Source organism: Petromyzon marinus, chromosome 59 (genome assembly GCF_048934315.1).
Source record: "Petromyzon marinus isolate PM22_M1 ecotype Great Lakes invasive population chromosome 59, UKy_Petmar_22M1.pri1.0, whole genome shotgun sequence".
Taxonomy (NCBI): domain Eukaryota; kingdom Metazoa; phylum Chordata; class Hyperoartia; order Petromyzontiformes; family Petromyzontidae; genus Petromyzon; species Petromyzon marinus.
Window position 1 is genome coordinate 231,623 of NC_133725.1, and position 24,424 is coordinate 256,046.

The 24,424-nt window shown below is 46.2% G+C and overlaps 1 long non-coding RNA gene across 1 annotated transcript; it reads right to left on the minus strand.

Moving 5' to 3' along the window:
• Positions 1 to 305: 305 nt before the first annotated feature.
• LOC142905816 (uncharacterized) lies at positions 306 to 1,008 on the minus strand. Its single transcript, XR_012929814.1, has 2 exons — positions 606 to 1,008; positions 306 to 539 (listed from the first exon to the last, which is right to left on the minus strand). It is a non-coding gene; the product is annotated as an uncharacterized LOC142905816 (long non-coding RNA).
• Between the last annotated feature and the right edge of the window lie 23,416 nt (positions 1,009 to 24,424).

A 24,424-nucleotide genomic window follows, 5' to 3' on the forward strand; every position in this document is an offset into this window, starting at 1 on the left:
GACACATTTAAATGCTTCTTATTCATCATGATCGTAGTAGTAGTATTACTTCATTTTGATATATTTGTTTACTTATGAATCCTCCATTGCCATCGCCACATCTACAACAACACCAATGTCCGACGTTTCACCGTTAACTAGAGAACCAAAATCCGCACTTGGGATCATCCGCTGTGTAAACAGGAAGTGCACTGAAAATTCACATTTACATATCTCTCTGTCCGCTTCAAGCAAAAGTTGTTATATTTTGCACATCCCAGCAGCCAAAAACTGGCCTCATCATTTCAACCGCATTTCACTTAACACAAGCGACAACAAGAAGACAACCTCTAGCCGGTTCGACATTCAGCGTCTCATCAGCGGTCAGGCTTTGGCTTGAACCAAAATGGATCAGCCAAGACGATGTTTATATTTGGAACATCTTGAGTTTGGAACATCAAGTTGGACGCAAAAAAGAACACCTCCGTAATAAGTTGGGCGACTGAAGAGACATCGGCGGAGAGCGCGAGACGATGATGCCTGGTGGATGATGATGATGCCTGGTGGATGATGATGATGATGCCTGGTATGAGATGATGCCTGGTGGATGATGATGATGATGATGCCTGGTGGATGACGATGATGATGCCTGGTGGATGATGATGATGATCCCCACGAGCGATGATCGGTGCCATTTCTCTCCGTGCTGTGGACCGGAGTGCGCACGTGTTCGTTTAACTTCTTTCGCGCCGTACGTTTGCCAACCGTGCTAATCCTCGTTTTGCGTGTTCGTTTCTTTATTTCTCCCCATAACCCGCTCACATTTTCAGGAATATCGTTCAATGTCATCCCTTTCGTTCCATTTGAGATTTTGTCATCATTGCCGTATTCCCCGGAGTATAAGACGCATCCGAAAGTCAATCGTCATTAATATTGTCACACAACAACAGCAACAACCGCCATTCGCCACGAAGCTGCAGTGGACGTCTCCACGTGGCTTGTGCCAGGCTAGGTGCACTTCGAGGCTTGCCAGAGACTCCACGGGCAGGAGGTGACGGGAGAGACCCCAGGCGGCAGATGCAAAGACAAAGTTCCCCCGTAAAGCCTTCAGCAGGCTGTTGGTGCAAGTGCTAATAGCGAACACCACGTGAGGGGGTGGGTGGCCAGCACTACGCACGGTGTTGATGTTTACACGAACCAATACACACGGTCGACTCAAACACATACCGGAATATAAGACGCACCCACCGCCCCCAAGTGCCCCTTCTCATCTTATAGCCCAGAGAATACGGCGTCTGTTATTACCTTATGATTGTCGCACGAAGTGTTGTTGTTGTTTATAGCGTTGTAGTTTTGCCTTGGAGAAAAGGGGGGTGGGGGGGCGGTGACGGCTGTGTGTGTGTAAAGCAATGGACGTTTGAGTATAATAATGCAATAATAAGACGAATTACTACATAGGCCCGTTATGCATGCATGCCTTTTTTGCCCTGTGCACGAAACTGAATTTAAAAGTTACAAAAATATATAAATAAAAAAGCCTTTTCACCTTTTTAAACGGGGGGAGGGGGGTGGGGTGAGATAAAATATTAAATATTAACAAACAATTTTGGCGGGGAAAAAAGGTGACAGGAATGTATGTTGTGTTTTGACTACCCCCGGTTATTTACATAACTAAGTATACGTGTGCTTGTTGCAAGATGTTGTTTTCATATGTTATATTAGGGGGCCTGAGGGAAAAAAAAACCTGGTTTGTACTGTTTATATATGAAATATGATATGATTATTCTGATTATTATATACTGTATGTAATGATATTAATCATGACTTGCATATCCGGTGTGGGTTGCGTCCATCAGAGCATGGCGGTTTGCCTTGGAGTTTATACAAACTACAATCTCGTCGTTTTTGTATGATGCTTAACAATCTAAACCCCCCCTGCCCCCTCCCTTCCATTAAATGCATTTAAGATACCGACAATGATAATTATAGTCATAAAGATAACGTAACAATGCTGATTCAAGGTATAATAAAAGCAATTAAAATGGCATCGTCCCAACTAGGCCCAATCCTGCTCTCCCTGTCAAGTGATTACAGATCAGCAGCCACTCCATCATCATCCACCAGACATCATCATGCACCAGACATCATCATCCACCAGACATCATCATCCACCTGACATCATCATCCACCAGACATCATCATCCGCCAGACATCATCATCCACCTGACATCATCATCCACCAGACAGCATCATCCACCAGACATCATCATCCACCTGACATCATCCACCAAACATCATCATCCACCAGACATCATCATCCACCTGACATCATCATCCACCTGACATCATCATCCACCTGACATCATCATCCACCTAACATCATCCACCTGACATCATCATCCACCAGGCATCATCATCCACCAGACATCATCATCTTCCTGACATCATCATCCACCTGACATTATCATCCACCTGACATTATCATCCACCTGACATTATCATCCACCTGACATTATCATCCACCAGACATCATCATCCACCTGACATCATCCACCTGACATCATCATCCACCAACCATCATCTACCAGACATCATCATCCACCTGACATCATCCCCCAGACATCGTCATCCACCTGACATCATCCACCAGACATCATCCACCTGACATCATCATCCACCTGACATCATCATCCACCAGGCATCATCATCCACCAGACATCATCATCCACCGGACATCATCATCCACCTGACATCATCATCCACCAGGCATCATCATCCACCAGACATCAACCACCTGACATCATCATCCACCTGACATCATCGTCCAACAGACATAATCATCCACCAGACATCATCATCCACCAGACATCATCATCCTCCTGACATCATCCACCAGACATCATCATCCATCTGACATCATCAGACATCATCATCCACCTGACATCATCATCCTCCTGACATCATCATTCACCAGACATGATCCACCAGACATCATCATCATCCATCTGACATCATCAGCATCATCATCCACCTGACATGATCATCCACCAGGCATCATCATCCACCAGACATCATCATCCACCTGACATCATCATCCAACAGGCATCATCATCCACCAGACATCATCATCCACCAGACATCATCCACCAGGCATCATCATCCACTTGACATCATCATCTACCAGACATCATCATTCACCAGACATCATCATCCACCAGACATCATCATACACCTGACATCATCATCCACCAGACATCATCATCCACCTGACATCACCATCCAACTGACATCATCCACCTGACAACATCATCCACCAGACATCATCCACCAGACATCATCATCCACCAGACATCATAATCCACCTCACATCATCCACCTCACATCATCCACCTGACATCATCATCCACCTGACATCATCATCCACCAGGCATCATCATCCACCAGACATCATCATCTTCCTGACATCATCATCCACCTGACATTATCATCTACCTGACATAATCATCCACCTGACATTATCATCCACCAGACATCATCATCCACCTGACATCATCCACCTGACATCATCATCCACCAACCATCATCTACCAGACATCATCATCCACCTGACATCATCCACCAGACATCATCCACCTGACATCATCATCCACCTGACATCATCATCCACCAGGCATCATCATCCACCAGACATCATCATCCACCGGACATCATCATCCACCTGACATCATCATCCACCAGGCATCATCATCCACCAGACATCAACCACCTGACATCATCATCCACCTGACATCATCGTCCAACAGACATCATCATCCACCAGACATCATCTCCCACCTGACATCATCATCCACCAGACATCATCATCCATCTGACATCATCAGACATCATCATCCACCTGACATCATCATCCACCAGACAACATCATCCTCCTGACATCATCATTCACCAGACATCATCCACCAGACATCATCATCCATCTGACATCATCAGCATCATCATCCACCTGACATCATCATCCACCAGGCATCATCATCCACCAGACATCATCATCCACCTGACATCATCATCCAACAGGCATCATCATCCACCAGACATCATCATCCACCAGACATCATCCACCAGGCATCATCATCCACTTGACATCATCATCTACCAGATATCATCATTCACCAGACATCATCATCCACCAGACATCATCATACACCTGACATCATCATCCACCAGACATCATCATCCACCTGACATCACCATCCAACTGACATCATCCACCTGACAACATCATCCACCAGACATCATCCACCAGACATCATCATCCACCAGACATCATTATCCACCTCACATCATCCACCTCACATCATCCACCTGACATCATCATCCACCAGGCATCATCATCCACCAGACATCATCATCTTCCTGACATCATCATCAACCTGACATTATCATCCACCTGACATAATCATCCACCTGACATCATCATCCACCAACCATCATCTACCAGACATCATCATCCACCTGACATCATCCACCAGACATCCACCTGACATCATCATCCACCTGACATCATCCACCAGGCATCATCATCCACCAGACATCATCATCCACCGGACATCATCATCCACCTGACATCATCATCCACCAGGCATCATCATCCACCAGACATCAACCACCTGACATCATCATCCACCTGACATCATCGTCCAACAGACATAATCATCCACCAGACATCATCATCCACCAGACATCATCTCCCTCCTGACATCATCATCCACCAGACATCATCATCCATCTGACATCATCAGACATCATCATCCACCTGACATCATCATCCACCAGACATCATCATCCTCCTGACATCATCATTCACCAGACATCATCCACCAGACATCATCATCCATCTGACATCATCAGCATCATCATCCACCTGACATCATCATCCACCAGGCATCATCATCCACCTGACATCATCATCCAACAGGCATCATCATCCACCAGACATCATCATCCACCAGACATCATCCACCAGGCATCATCATCCACTTGACATCATCATCTACCAGACATCATCATTCACCAGACATCATCATCCACCAGACATCATCATACACCTGACATCATCATCCACCAGACATCATCATCCACCTGACATCACCATCCAACTGACATCATCCACCTGACAACATCATCCACCAGACATCATCCACCAGACATCATCATCCACCAGACATCATTATCCACCTCACATCATCCACCTCACATCATCCACCTGACATCCTCATCCACCTGACATCATCATCCACCTGACATCATCATCCACCAGGCATCATCATCCACCAGACATCATCATCTTCCTGACATCATCATCCACCTGACATTATCATCCACCTGACATAATCATCCACCTGACATTATCATCCACCAGACATCATCATCCACCTGACATCATGCACCTGACATCATCATCCACCAACCATCATCTACCAGACATCATCATCCACCTGACATCATCCACCAGACATCATCCACCTGACATCATCATCCACCTGACATCATCATCCACCAGGCATCATCATCCACCAGACATCATCATCCACCGGACATCATCATCCACCTGACATCATCATCCACCAGGCATCATCATCCACCAGACATCAACCACCTGACATCATCGTCCAACAGACATCATCATCCATCTGACATCATCAGACATCATCATCCACCTGACATCATCATCCACCAGACATCATCATCCTCCTGACATCATCATTCACCAGACATCATCCACCAGACATCATCATCCATCTGACATCATCAGCATCATCATCCACCTGACATCATCATCCACCAGGCATCATCATCCACCAGACATCATCATCCACCTGACATCATCATCCAACAGGCATCATCATCCACCAGACATCATCATCCACCAGACAACATCATCCTCCTGACATCATCATTCACCAGACATCATCCACCAGACATCATCATCCATCTGACATCATCAGCATCATCATCCACCTGACATCATCATCCACCAGGCATCATCATCCACCAGACATCATCATCCACCTGACATCATCATCCAACAGGCATCATCATCCACCAGACATCATCATCCACCAGACATCATCCACCAGGCATCATCATCCACTTGACATCATCATCTACCAGACATCATCATTCACCAGACATCATCATCCACCAGACATCATCATCCATCTGACATCATCAGCATCATCATCCACCTGACATCATCATCCACCAGGCATCATCATCCACCAGACATCATCATCCACCTGACATCATCATCCAACAGGCATCATCATCCACCAGACATCATCATCCACCAGACAACATCATCCTCCTGACATCATCATTCACCAGACATCATCCACCAGACATCATCATCCATCTGACATCATCAGCATCATCATCCACCTGACATCATCATCCACCAGGAATCATCATCCACCAGACATCATCATCCACCTGACATCATCATCCAACAGGCATCATCATCCACCAGACATCATCATCCACCAGACATCATCCACCAGGCATCATCATCCACTTGACATCATCATCTACCAGACATCATCATTCACCAGACATCATCATCCACCAGACATCATCATACACCTGACATCATCATCCACCAGACATCATCATCCACCTGACATCACCATCCAACTGACATCATCCACCTGACAACATCATCCACCAGACATCATCCACCAGACATCATCATCCACCAGACATCATTATCCACCTCACATCATCCACCTCACATCATCCACCTGACATCATCATCCACCAGGCATCATCATCCACCAGACATCATCATCTTCCTGACATCATCATCCACCTGACATTATCATCCACCTGACATAATCATCCACCTGACATCATCATCCACCAACCATCATCTACCAGACATCATCATCCACCTGACATCATCCACCAGACATCCACCTGACATCATCATCCACCTGACATCATCCACCAGGCATCATCATCCACCAGACATCATCATCCACCGGACATCATCATCCACCTGACATCATCATCCACCAGGCATCATCATCCACCAGACATCAACCACCTGACATCATCATCCACCTGACATCATCGTCCAACAGACATAATCATCCACCAGACATCATCATCCACCAGACATCATCTCCCTCCTGACATCATCATCCACCAGACATCATCATCCATCTGACATCATCAGACATCATCATCCACCTGACATCATCATCCACCAGACATCATCATCCTCCTGACATCATCATTCACCAGACATCATCCACCAGACATCATCATCCATCTGACATCATCAGCATCATCATCCACCTGACATCATCATCCACCAGGTATCATCATCCACCAGACATCATCATCCACCTGACATCATCATCCAACAGGCATCATCATCCACCAGACATCATCATCCACCAGACATCATCCACCAGGCATCATCATCCACTTGACATCATCATTCACCAGACATCATCATCCACCAGACATCATCATACACCTGACATCATCATCCACCAGACATCATCATCCACCTGACATCACCATCCAACTGACATCATCCACCTGACAACATCATCCACCAGACATCATCCACCAGACATCATCATCCACCAGACATCATTATCCACCTCACATCATCCACCTCACATCATCCACCTGACATCCTCATCCACCTGACATCATCATCCACCTGACATCATCATCCACCAGGCATCATCATCCACCAGACATCATCATCTTCCTGACATCATCATCCACCTGACATTATCATCCACCTGACATAATCATCCACCAGACATCATCATCCACCTGACATCATCCACCTGACATCATCATCCACCAACCATCATCTACCAGACATCATCATCCACCTGACATCATCCACCAGACATCATCCACCTGACATCATCATCCACCTGACATCATCATCCACCAGGCATCATCATCCACCAGACATCATCATCCACCGGACATCATCATCCACCTGACATCATCATCCACCAGGCATCATCATCCACCAGACATCAACCACCTGACATCATCGTCCAACAGACATCATCATCCATCTGACATCATCAGACATCATCATCCACCTGACATCATCATCCACCAGACATCATCATCCTCCTGACATCATCATTCACCAGACATCATCCACCAGACATCATCATCCATCTGACATCATCAGCATCATCATCCACCTGACATCATCATCCACCAGGCATCATCATCCACCAGACATCATCATCCACCTGACATCATCATCCAACAGGCATCATCATCCACCAGACATCATCATCCACCAGACATCATCCACCAGGCATCATCATCCACTTGACATCATCATCTACCAGACATCATCATTCACCAGACATCATCATCTACCAGACATCATCATACACCTGACATCATCATCCACCAGACATCATCATCCACCTGACATCACCATCCAACTGACATCATCCACCTGACAACATCATCCACCAGACATCATCCACCAGACATCATCATCCACCAGACATCATTACCCACCTCACATCATAAACCTCACATCATCCACCTGACATCATCATCCACCTGACATCATCATCCACCTGACATCATCATCCACCAGGCATCATCATCCACCAGACATCATCATCTTCCTGACATCATCATCCACCTGACATTATCATCCACCTGACATTATCATCCACCTGACATATTCATCCACCTGACATTATCATCCACCAGACATCATCATCCACCTGACATCATCCACCTGACATCATCATCCACCAACCATCATCTACCAGACATCATCATCCACCTGACATCATCCCCCAGACATCATCATCCACCTGACATCATCCACCAGACATCATCCACCTGACATCATCATCCACCTGACATCATCATCATCCACCAGGCATCATCATCCACCAGACATCATCATCCACCGGACATCATCATCCACCTGGCATCATCATCCACCAGGCATCATCATCCACCAGACATCAACCACCTGACATCATCATCCACCTGACATCATCGTCCAACAGACATAATCATCCACCAGACATCATCATCCACCAGACATCATCTCCCTCCTGACATCATCATCCACCAGACATCATCATCCATCTGACATCATCAGACATCATCATCCACCTGACATCATCATCCACCAGACATCATCATCCTCCTGACATCATCATTCACCAGACATCATCCACCAGACATCATCATCCATCTGACATCATCAGCATCATCATCCACCTGACATCATCATCCACCAGGCATCATCATCCACCAGACATCATCATCCACCTGACATCATCATCCAACAGGCATCATCATCCACCAGACATCATCATCCACCAGACATCATCCACCAGGCATCATCATCCACTTGACATCATCATCTACCAGACATCAACATTCACCAGACATCATCATCCACCAGGCATCATCATACACCTGACATCATCATCCACCAGACATCATCATCCACCTCACATGACCATCCAACTGACATCATCCACCTGACAACATCATCCACCAGACATCATCCACCTGACATCCTCATCCACCTGACATCATCATCCACCTGACATCATCATCCACCTGACATCATCATCCACCAGGCATCATCATTCACCAGACATCATCATCTTCCTGACATCATCATCCACCTGACATTATCATCCACCTGACATAATCATCCACCTGACATTATCATCCACCAGACATCATCATCCACCTGACATCATCCACCTGACATCATCATCCACCAACCATCATCTACCAGACATCATCATCCACCTGACATCATCCACCAGACATCATCCACCTGACATCATCATCCACCTGACATCATCATCCACCAGGCATCATCATCCACCAGACATCATCATCCACCAGGCATCATCATCCACCAGACATCAACCACCTGACATCATCGTCCAACAGACATCATCATCCATCTGACATCATCAGACATCATCATCCACCTGACATCATCATCCACCAGACATCATCATCCTCCTGACATCATCATTCACCAGACATCATCCACCAGACATCATCATCCATCTGACATCATCAGCATCATCATCCACCCGACATCATCATCCACCAGGCATCATCATCCACCAGACGTCATCATCCACCTGACATCATCATTCAACAGGCATCATCATCCACCAGACATCATCATCCACCAGACATCATCCACCAGGTATCATCATCCACTTGACATCATCATCTACCAGACATCATCATTCACCAGACATCATCATCTACCAGACATCATCATACACCTGACATCATCATCCACCAGACATCATCATCCACCTGACATCACCATCCAACTGACATCATCCACCTGACAACATCATCCACCAAACATCATCCACCAGACATCATCATCCACCAGACATCATTATCCACCTCACATCATAAACCTCACATCATCCACCTGACATCATCATCCACCTGACATCATCATCCACCTGACATCATCATCCACCTGACATCATCATCCACCAGGCATCATCATCCACCAGACATCATCATCTTCCTGACATCATCATCCACCTGACATTATCATCCACCTGACATTATCATCCACCTGACATAATCATCCATCTGACATTATCATCCACCAGACATCATCATCCACCTGACATCATCCACAGGACATCATCATCCACCAACCATCATCTACCAGACATCATCATCCACCTGACATCATCCCCCAGACATCATCATCCACCTGACATCATCCACCAGACATCATCCACCTGACATCATCATCCACCTGACATCATCATCCACCAGGCATCATCATCCACCAGACATCATCATCCACCGGACATCATCATCCACCTGGCATCATCATCCACCAGGCATCATCATCCACCAGACATCAACCACCTGACATCATCATCCACCTGACATCATCGTCCAACAGACATAATCATCCAACAGACATCATCTTCCACCAGACATCATCTCCCTTATGACATCATCATCCACCAGACATCATCATCCATCTGACATCATCAGACATCATCATCCACCTGACATCATCATCCACCAGACATCATCATCCTCCTGACATCATCATCCTCCTGACATCATCATTCACCAGACATCATCCACCAGACATCATCATCCATCTGACATCATCAGCACCATCATCCACTTGACATCATCATCCACCAGGCATCATCATCCACCAAACATCATCATCCACCAGACATCATCATCCACCTGACATCATCATCCAACAGGCATCATCATCCACCAGACATCATCATCCACCAGACATCATCCACCAGGCATCATCATCCACTTGACATCATCATCTACCAGACATCAACATTCACCAGACATCATCATCCACCAGACATCATCATACACCTGACATCATCATCCACCAGACATCATCATCCACCTCACATCACCATCCAACTGACATCATCCACCTGACAACATCATCCACCAGACATCATCCACCAGACATCATCATCCACCAGACATCATCATCCACCTCACATCATCCACCTCACATCATCCACCTGACATCATCATCCACCAGACATCATCATCCATCAGACATCATCATTCACCTGACATCATCATCCACCTGATATCATCATCCACCAGGCATCATCATCCACCAGACATCATCATCCACCAGACATCATCATCCACCAGACATCATCATCCTCCTGACATTATCATCCACCTGACATTATTATCCACCTGACATCATCATGCAGCTGACATTATCATCCACCAGACATCATCATCCACCTGACATCATCCACCTGACATCATCATCTACCTGACATCATCCACCAGACATCATAATCCACCAACCATCATCTACCAGACATCATCATCCACCTGACATCATCCCCCAGACATCATCATCCACCTGACATCATCCACCAGACATCATCCACCTGACATCATCATCCACCTGACATCTTCATCATCCACCAGGCATCATCATCCACCAGATATCAACCACCTGACATCATCATCCACCTGACATCATCGTTCAACAGACATAATCATCCACCAGACATCATCATCCACCAGACATCATCATCCACCAGACGTCATCATCCTCCTGACATCATCATCCACCAGACATCATCATCCACCTGACATTATCAGACATCATCATCCACCTGACATCATCATCCACCAGACATCATCATCCTCCTGACATCATCATTCATCAGACATCATCCACCAGACATCATTATCCATCTGACATCATCATCCACCAGGTATCATCATCCACCAGACATCATCATCCACCTGACATCATCATCTACCAGTCATCATCATTCACCAGACATCATTATCCACCAGACATCATCATCCACCTGACATCATCATCCACCAGACATCATCACCCACCTGACATCACCATCCAACTGACATCATCCACCTGACAACATCATCCACCAGACATCATCCTCCAGACATCATCATCAACCAGACATCATCATCCACCTCATATCATCCACCTGACATCATCATCCACTTGACATCATCATCTACCTGACATCATCATCCACCTGCATTATCCACCTGACATCATCATCTACCAGACATCATCATCCACCAACCATCATCATCCAGACATCATCATCCACCAGACATCATCATCCACCAGACATCATCATCCACCTGACATCATCATCTACCTGACATCATCATCCACCAGACATCATCATCCTCCTGACATCATCATTCACCAAACATCATCATTCATCTGACATCATCATCTACCTGACATCATCATCCACCAGACATCATCCACCAGACATCATCATCCTCCTGACATCATCATCCACCGGACATCATCATCCTCCAGACATCATCCTCCTGACATCATCATCCACCAGACATCATCATCCACCAGACATCATCATCCACCTGACATCATCATCCATCTGACATGATCAGACATCATCATCCACCTGACATCATCATCCACCTGACATCATCCACCAGACATCATCATCCACCAGGCATCATCATCCACCAGACATCATCATCCACCTGACATCATCTACCAGGCATCATCATCATCCACCTGACATCATCATCTACCAGACATCATCATCCACCAGACATCATCATTCACCAGACATCATCATCCACCAGACATCATCATCCTCCTGACATCATCATCCACCGGACATCATCATCCACCAGACATCATCATCCATCTGACATGATCAGACATCATCATCCACCAGACATCATCATCCTCCTGACATCATCATTCATCAGACATCATCCACCAGACATCATTATCCATCTGACATCATCATCCACCAGGCATCATCATCCACCAGACATCATCATCCACCTGACATCATCATCTACAAGGCATCATCATCCACCAGACATCATCATCCACCAGACATCATCAACCAGGCATCATCATCCACTTGACATCATCATCTACCAGTCATCATCATTCACCAGACATCATTATCCACCAGACATCATCATCCACCTGACATCATCATCCACCAGACATCATCACCCACCTGACATCACCATCCAACTGACATCATCCACCTGACAACATCATCCACCAGACATCATCCACCAGACATCATCATCAACCAGACATCACCATCCACCTCATATCATCCACCTGACATCATCATCCACTTGACATCATCATCTACCTGACATCATCATCCACCTGCATTATCCACCTGACATCATCATCCACCAGACATCATCATCCACCAGACATCATCATCCAGGCATCATCATCCACCAGACATCATCATCCACCAGACATCATCATCCACCTGACATCATCATCTACCTGACATCATCATCTACCTGACATCATCATCCACCAGACATCATCATCCTCCTGACATCATCATTCACCAAACATCATCATTCACCTGACATCATCATCTACCTGACATCATCATCCACCAGACATCATCCACCAGACATCATCATCCTCCTGACATCATCATCCACCGGACATCATCATCCTCCAGACATCATCATCCTCCTGACATCATCATCCACCAGACATCATCATCCACCTGACATCATCATCCATCTGACATGATCAGACATCATCATCCACCTGACATCATCATCCACCTGACATCATCCACCAGACATCATCATCCACCAGGCATCATCATCCACCAGACATCATCATCCACCTGACATCATCTACCAGGCATCATCATCCACCAGACATCATCATTCACCAGACATCATCATCCACCAGACATCATCATCCTCCTGACATCATCATCCACCGGACATCATCATCCACCAGACATCATCATCCATCTGACATGATCAGACATCATCATCCACCTGACATCATCATCTACCAGACATCATCATCCACCAGACATCATCATCCACCAGATATCATCATTCACCAGACATCATCATCCTCCTGACATCATCATCCACCGGACATCATCATCCACCAGACATCATCATTCATCTGACATCATCCATCTGACATCATCATCCACCTGACATCATCCACCAGACATCATCATCCACCTGACATCATCATCCACCTGACATCATCCACCTGACATCATCATCCACCTGACATCATCCACCAGACATCATCATCCACCTGACATCATCATCCACCAGGCATCATCATTCACCAGACATCATCATCCACCTGACATCATCCACCAGGCATCATCATCCACCTGACATCATCATCTACCAGACATCATCATCCACTAGACATCATCATCCACCTGACATCATCATCCGCCAGACATCATCATCCACCAGACATCATCAACCAGGCATCATCATCCACTTGACATCATCATCCACCTGACATCATTCGCCAGACATCATCATCCACCAGACATCATCATCCACCTGACATCATCATCCACCAGACATCATCATCCACCAGACATCATCCACCAGGCATCATCATCCACTTGACATCATCATCTACCAGACATCATCATTCACCAGACATCATCATCCACCAGGCATCATCATCCACCAGACATCATCATCCACCTGACATCATCATCTACAAGGCATCATCATCCACCAGACATCATCATCCACCAGACATCATCAACCAGGCATCATCATCCACTTGACATCATCATCTACCAGTCATCATCATTCACCAGACATCATTATCCACCAGACATCATCATCCACCTGACATCATCATCCACCAGACATCATCACCCACCTGACATCACCATCCAACTGACATCATCCACCTGACAACATCATCCACCAGACATCATCCACCAGACATCATCATCAACCAGACATCACCATCCACCTCATATCATCCACCTGACATCATCATCCACTTGACATCATCATCTACCTGACATCATCATCCACCTGCATTATCCACCTGACATCATCATCCACCAGACATCATCATCCACCAGACATCATCATCCAGGCATCATCATCCACCAGACATCATCATCCACCAGACATCATCATCCACCTGACATCATCATCTACCTGACATCATCATCCACCAGACATCATCATCCTCCTGACATCATCATTCACCAAACATCATCATTCACCTGACATCATCATCTACCTGACATCATCATCCACCAGACATCATCCACCAGACATCATCATCCTCCTGACATCATCATCCACCGGACATCATCATCCTCCAGACATCATCATCCTCCTGACATCATCATCCACCAGACATCATCATCCACCTGACATCATCATCCATCTGACATGATCAGACATCATCATCCACCTGACATCATCATCCACCTGACATCATCCACCAGACATCATCATCCACCAGGCATCATCATCCACCAGACATCATCATCCACCTGACATCATCTACCAGGCATCATCATCCACCAGACATCATCATTCACCAGACATCATCATCCACCAGACATCATCATCCTCCTGACATCATCATCCACCGGACAACATCATCCACCAGACATCATCATCCATCTGACATGATCAGACATCATCATCCACCTGACATCATCATCTACCAGACATCATCATCCACCAGACATCATCATCCACCAGACATCATCATTCACCAGACATCATCATCCTCCTGACATCATCATCCACCGGACATCATCATCCACCAGACATCATCATTCATCTGACATCATCATCCACCTGACATCATCCACCAGACATCATCATCCACCTGACATCATCATCCACCTGACATCATCCACCTGACATCATCATCCACCTGACATCATCCACCAGACATCATCATCCACCTGACATCATCATCCACCAGGCATCATCATTCACCAGACATCATCATCCACCTGACATCATCCACCAGGCATCATCATCCACCTGACATCATCATCTACCAGACATCATCATCCACTAGACATCATCATCCACCTGACATCATCATCCACCAGACATCATCATCCACCAGACATCATCAACCAGGCATCATCACCCTCTTGACATCAACATCCACCTGACATCATCATCCACCAGACATCATCAACCAGGCATCATCATCCACTTGACATCATCATCCACCTGACATCATTCGCCAGACATCATCATCCACCAGACATCATCATCCACCTGACATCATCATCCACCAGACATCATCATCCACCAGACATCATCCACCAGGCATCATCATCCACTTGACATCATCATCTACCAGACATCATCATTCACCAGACATCATCATCCACCAGACATCATCATACACCTGACATCATCATCCACCAGACATCATCATCCACCTGACATCACCATCCAACTGACATCATCCACCTGACAACATCATCCACCAGACATCATCATCCATCAGACATCATCATCCACATGACATCATCATCCACCTGACATCATCATCCACCTGATATCATCATCCACCAGGCATCATCATCCACCAGACATCATCATCCACCAGACATCATCATCCACCAGACATCATCAACCAGGCATCATCATCCTCTTGACATCAACATCCACCTGACATCATCATCCACCAGACATCATCAACCAGGCATCATCATCCACTTGACATCATCATCCACCTGACATCATTCGCCAGACATCATCATCCACCAGACATCATCATCCACCTGACATCATCATCCACCTGACATCATCCACCTGACATCATCATCCACCTGACATCATCCACCAGACATCATCATCCACCTGACATCATCATCCACCAGGCATCATCATTCACCAGACATCATCATCCACCTGACATCATCCACCAGGCATCATCATCCACCTGACATCATCATCTACCAGACATCATCATCCACTAGACATCATCATCCACCTGACATCATCATCCACCAGACATCATCATCCACCAGACATCATCAACCAGGCATCATCATCCACTTGACATCATCATCCACCTGACATCATCCACCAGACATCATCATCCACCAGGCATCATCATCCACCAGACATCATCATCCACATGACATCATCTACCAGGCATCATCATCCACCAGACATCATCATTCACCAGACATCATCATCAACCAGACATCATCATCCTCCTGACATCATCATCCACCGGACATCATCATCCACCAGACATCATCATCCATCTGACATGATCAGACATCATCATCCACCTGACATCATCATCTACCAGACATCATCATCCACCAGACATCATCATCCACCAGATATCATCATTCACCAGACATCATCATCCTCCTGACATCATCATCCACCGGACATCATCATCCACCAGACATCATCATTCATCTGACATCATCCATCTGACATCATCATCCACCTGACATCATCCACCAGACATCATCATCCACCTGACATCATCATCCACCTGACATCATCCACCTGACATCATCATCCACCTGACATCATCCACCAGACATCATCATCCACCTGACATCATCATCCACCAGGCATCATCATTCACCAGACATCATCATCCACCTGACATCATCCACCAGGCATCATCATCCACCTGACATCATCATCTACCAGACATCATCATCCACTAGACATCATCATCCACCTGACATCATCATCCGCCAGACATCATCATCCACCAGACATCATCAACCAGGCATCATCATCCACTTGACATCATCATCCACCTGACATCATTCGCCAGACATCATCATCCACCAGACATCATCATCCACCTGACATCATCATCCACCAGACATCATCATCCACCAGACATCATCCACCAGGCATCATCATCCACTTGACATCATCATCTACCAGACATCATCATTCACCAGACATCATCATCCACCAGGCATCATCATCCACCAGACATCATCATCCACCTGACATCATCATCTACAAGGCATCATCATCCACCAGACATCATCATCCACCAGACATCATCAACCAGGCATCATCATCCACTTGACATCATCATCTACCAGTCATCATCATTCACCAGACATCATTATCCACCAGACATCATCATCCACCTGACATCATCATCCACCAGACATCATCACCCACCTGACATCACCATCCAACTGACATCATCCACCTGACAACATCATCCACCAGACATCATCCACCAGACATCATCATTCACCAGACATCATCATCAACCAGACATCATCATCCTCCTGACATCATCATCCACCGGACATCATCATCCACCAGACATCATCATCCATCTGACATGATCAGACATCATCATCCACCTGACATCATCATCTACCAGACATCATCATCCACCAGACATCATCATCCACCAGATATCATCATTCACCAGACATCATCATCCTCCTGACATCATCATCCACCGGACATCATCATCCACCAGACATCATCATTCATCTGACATCATCCATCTGACATCATCATCCACCTGACATCATCCACCAGACATCATCATCCACCTGACATCATCATCCACCTGACATCATCCACCTGACATCATCATCCACCTGACATCATCCACCAGACATCATCATCCACCTGACATCATCATCCACCAGGCATCATCATTCACCAGACATCATCATCCACCTGACATCATCCACCAGGCATCATCATCCACCTGACATCATCATCTACCAGACATCATCATCCACTAGACATCATCATCCACCTGACATCATCATCCGCCAGACATCATCATCCACCAGACATCATCAACCAGGCATCATCATCCACTTGACATCATCATCCACCTGACATCATTCGCCAGACATCATCATCCACCAGACATCATCATCCACCTGACATCATCATCCACCAGACATCATCATCCACCAGACATCATCCACCAGGCATCATCATCCACTTGACATCATCATCTACCAGACATCATCATTCACCAGACATCATCATCCACCAGGCATCATCATCCACCAGACATCATCATCCACCTGACATCATCATCTACAAGGCATCATCATCCACCAGACATCATCATCCACCAGACATCATCAACCAGGCATCATCATCCACTTGACATCATCATCTACCAGTCATCATCATTCACCAGACATCATTATCCACCAGACATCATCATCCACCTGACATCATCATCCACCAGACATCATCACCCACCTGACATCACCATCCAACTGACATCATCCACCTGACAACATCATCCACCAGACATCATCCACCAGACATCATCATCAACCAGACATCACCATCCACCTCATATCATCCACCTGACATCATCATCCACTTGACATCATCATCTACCTGACATCATCATCCACCTGCATTATCCACCTGACATCATCATCCACCAGACATCATCATCCACCAGACATCATCATCCAGGCATCATCATCCACCAGACATCATCATCCACCAGACATCATCATCCACCTGACATCATCATCTACCTGACATCATCATCCACCAGACATCATCATCCTCCTGACATCATCATTCACCAAACATCATCATTCACCTGACATCATCATCTACCTGACATCATCATCCACCAGACATCATCCACCAGACATCATCATCCTCCTGACATCATCATCCACCGGACATCATCATCCTCCAGACATCATCATCCTCCTGACATCATCATCCACCAGACATCATCATCCACCTGACATCATCATCCATCTGACATGATCAGACATCATCATCCACCTGACATCATCATCCACCTGACATCATCCACCAGACATCATCATCCACCAGGCATCATCATCCACCAGACATCATCATCCACCTGACATCATCTACCAGGCATCATCATCCACCAGACATCATCATTCACCAGACATCATCATCCACCAGACATCATCATCCTCCTGACATCATCATCCACCGGACAACATCATCCACCAGACATCATCATCCATCTGACATGATCAGACATCATCATCCACCTGACATCATCATCTACCAGACATCATCATCCACCAGACATCATCATCCACCAGACATCATCATTCACCAGACATCATCATCCTCCTGACATCATCATCCACCGGACATCATCATCCACCAGACATCATCATTCATCTGACATCATCATCCACCTGACATCATCCACCAGACATCATCATCCACCTGACATCATCATCCACCTGACATCATCCACCTGACATCATCATCCACCTGACATCATCCACCAGACATCATCATCCACCTGACATCATCATCCACCAGGCATCATCATTCACCAGACATCATCATCCACCTGACATCATCCACCAGGCATCATCATCCACCTGACATCATCATCTACCAGACATCATCATCCACTAGACATCATCATCCACCTGACATCATCATCCACCAGACATCATCATCCACCAGACATCATCAACCAGGCATCATCACCCTCTTGACATCAACATCCACCTGACATCATCATCCACCAGACATCATCAACCAGGCATCATCATCCACTTGACATCATCATCCACCTGACATCATTCGCCAGACATCATCATCCACCAGACATCATCATCCACCTGACATCATCATCCACCAGACATCATCATCCACCAGACATCATCCACCAGGCATCATCATCCACTTGACATCATCATCTACCAGACATCATCATTCACCAGACATCATCATCCACCAGACATCATCATACACCTGACATCATCATCCACCAGACATCATCATCCACCTGACATCACCATCCAACTGACATCATCCACCTGACAACATCATCCACCAGACATCATCATCCATCAGACATCATCATCCACATGACATCATCATCCACCTGACATCATCATCCACCTGATATCATCATCCACCAGGCATCATCATCCACCAGACATCATCATCCACCAGACATCATCATCCACCAGACATCATCAACCAGGCATCATCATCCTCTTGACATCAACATCCACCTGACATCATCATCCACCAGACATCATCAACCAGGCATCATCATCCACTTGACATCATCATCCACCTGACATCATTCGCCAGACATCATCATCCACCAGACATCATCATCCACCTGACATCATCATCCACCTGACATCATCCACCTGACATCATCATCCACCTGACATCATCCACCAGACATCATCATCCACCTGACATCATCATCCACCAGGCATCATCATTCACCAGACATCATCATCCACCTGACATCATCCACCAGGCATCATCATCCACCTGACATCATCATCTACCAGACATCATCATCCACTAGACATCATCATCCACCTGACATCATCATCCACCAGACATCATCATCCACCAGACATCATCAACCAGGCATCATCATCCACTTGACATCATCATCCACCTGACATCATTCGCCAGACATCATCATCCACCAGACATCATCATCCACCTGACATCATCATCCACCAGACATCATCATCCACCAGACATCATCCACCAGGCATCGTCATCCACTTGACATCATCATCTACCAGACATCATCATTCACCAGACATCATCATCCACCAGGCATCATCATCCACCAGACATCATCATCCACCTGACATCATCATCTACAAGGCATCATCATCCACCAGACATCATCATCCACCAGACATCATCAACCAGGCATCATCATCCACTTGACATCATCATCTACCAGTCATCATCATTCACCAGACATCATTATCCACCAGACATCATCATCAACCTGACATCATCATCCACCAGACATCATCACCCACCTGACATCACCATCCAACTGACATCATCCACCTGACAACATCATCCACCAGACATCATCCACCAGACATCATCATCAACCAGACATCACCATCCACCTCATATCATCCACCTGACATCATCATCCACTTGACATCATCATCTACCTGACATCATCATCCACCTGCATTATCCACCTGACATCATCATCCACCAGACATCATCATCCACCAGACATCATCATCCAGGCATCATCATCCACCAGACATCATCATCCACCAGACATCATCATCCACCTGACATCATCATCTACCTGACATCATCATCCACCAGACATCATCATCCTCCTGACATCATCATTCACCAAACATCATCATTCACCTGACATCATCATCTACCTGACATCATCATCCACCAGACATCATCCACCAGACATCATCATCCTCCTGACATCATCATCCACCGGACATCATCATCCTCCAGACATCATCATCCTCCTGACATCATCATCCACCAGACATCATCATCCACCTGACATCATCATCCATCTGACATGATCAGACATCATCATCCACCTGACATCATCATCCACCTGACATCATCCACCAGACATCATCATCCACCAGGCATCATCATCATCCACCAGACATCATCATCCACCTGACATCATCTACCAGGCATCATCATCCACCAGACATCATCATTCACCAGACATCATCATCCACCAGACATCATCATCCTCCTGACATCATCATCCACCGGACATCATCATCCACCAGACATCATCATCCATCTGACATGATCAGACATCATCATCCACCTGACATCATCATCTACCAGACATCATCATCCACCAGACATCATCATCCACCAGACATCATCATTCACCAGACATCATCATCCTCCTGACATCATCATCCACCGGACATCATCATCCACCAGACATCATCATTCATCTGACATCATCCATCTGACATCATCATCCACCTGACATCATCCACCAGACATCATCATCCACCTGACATCATCATCCACCTGACATCATCCACCTGACATCATCATCCACCTGACATCATCCACCAGACATCATCATCCACCTGACATCATCATCCACCAGGCATCATCATTCACCAGACATCATCATCCACCTGACATCATCCACCAGACATCATCATCCACCTGACATCATCATCCACCAGGCATCATCATCCACCAGACATCATCAACCAGGCATCATCACCCTCTTGACATCAACATCCACCTGACATCATCATCCACCAGACATCATCAACCAGGCATCATCATCCACTTGACATCATCATCCACCTGACATCATTCGCCAGACATCATCATCCACCAGACATCATCATCCACCTGACATCATCATCCACCAGACATCATCATCCACCAGACATCATCCACCAGGCATCATCATCCACTTGACATCATCATCTACCAGACATCATCATTCACCAGACATCATCATCCACCAGACATCATCATACACCTGACATCATCATCCACCAGACATCATCATCCACCTGACATCACCATCCAACTGACATCATCCACCTGACAACATCATCCACCAGACATCATCATCCATCAGACATCATCATCCACATGACATCATCATCCACCTGACATCATCATCCACCTGATATCATCATCCACCAGGCATCATCATCCACCAGACATCATCATCCACCAGACATCATCATCCACCAGACATCATCAACCAGGCATCATCATCCTCTTGACATCAACATCCACCTGACATCATCATCCACCAGACATCATCAACCAGGCATCATCATCCACTTGACATCATCATCCACCTGACATCATTCGCCAGACATCATCATCCACCAGACATCATCATCCACCTGACATCATCATCCACCAGACATCATCATCCACCAGACATCATCCACCAGGCATCATCATCCACTTGACATCATCATCTACCAGACATCATCATTCACCAGACATCATCATCCACCAGACATCATCATACACCTGACATCATCATCCACCAGACATCATCATCCACCTGACATCACCATCCAACTGACATTATCCACCTGACAACATCATCCACCAGACATCATCATCCATCAGACATCATCATCCACCTGACATCATCATCCACCTGACATCATCATCCACCTGATATCATCATCCACCAGGCATCATCATCCACCAGACATCATCATCCACCAGACATCATCATCCACCAGACATCATC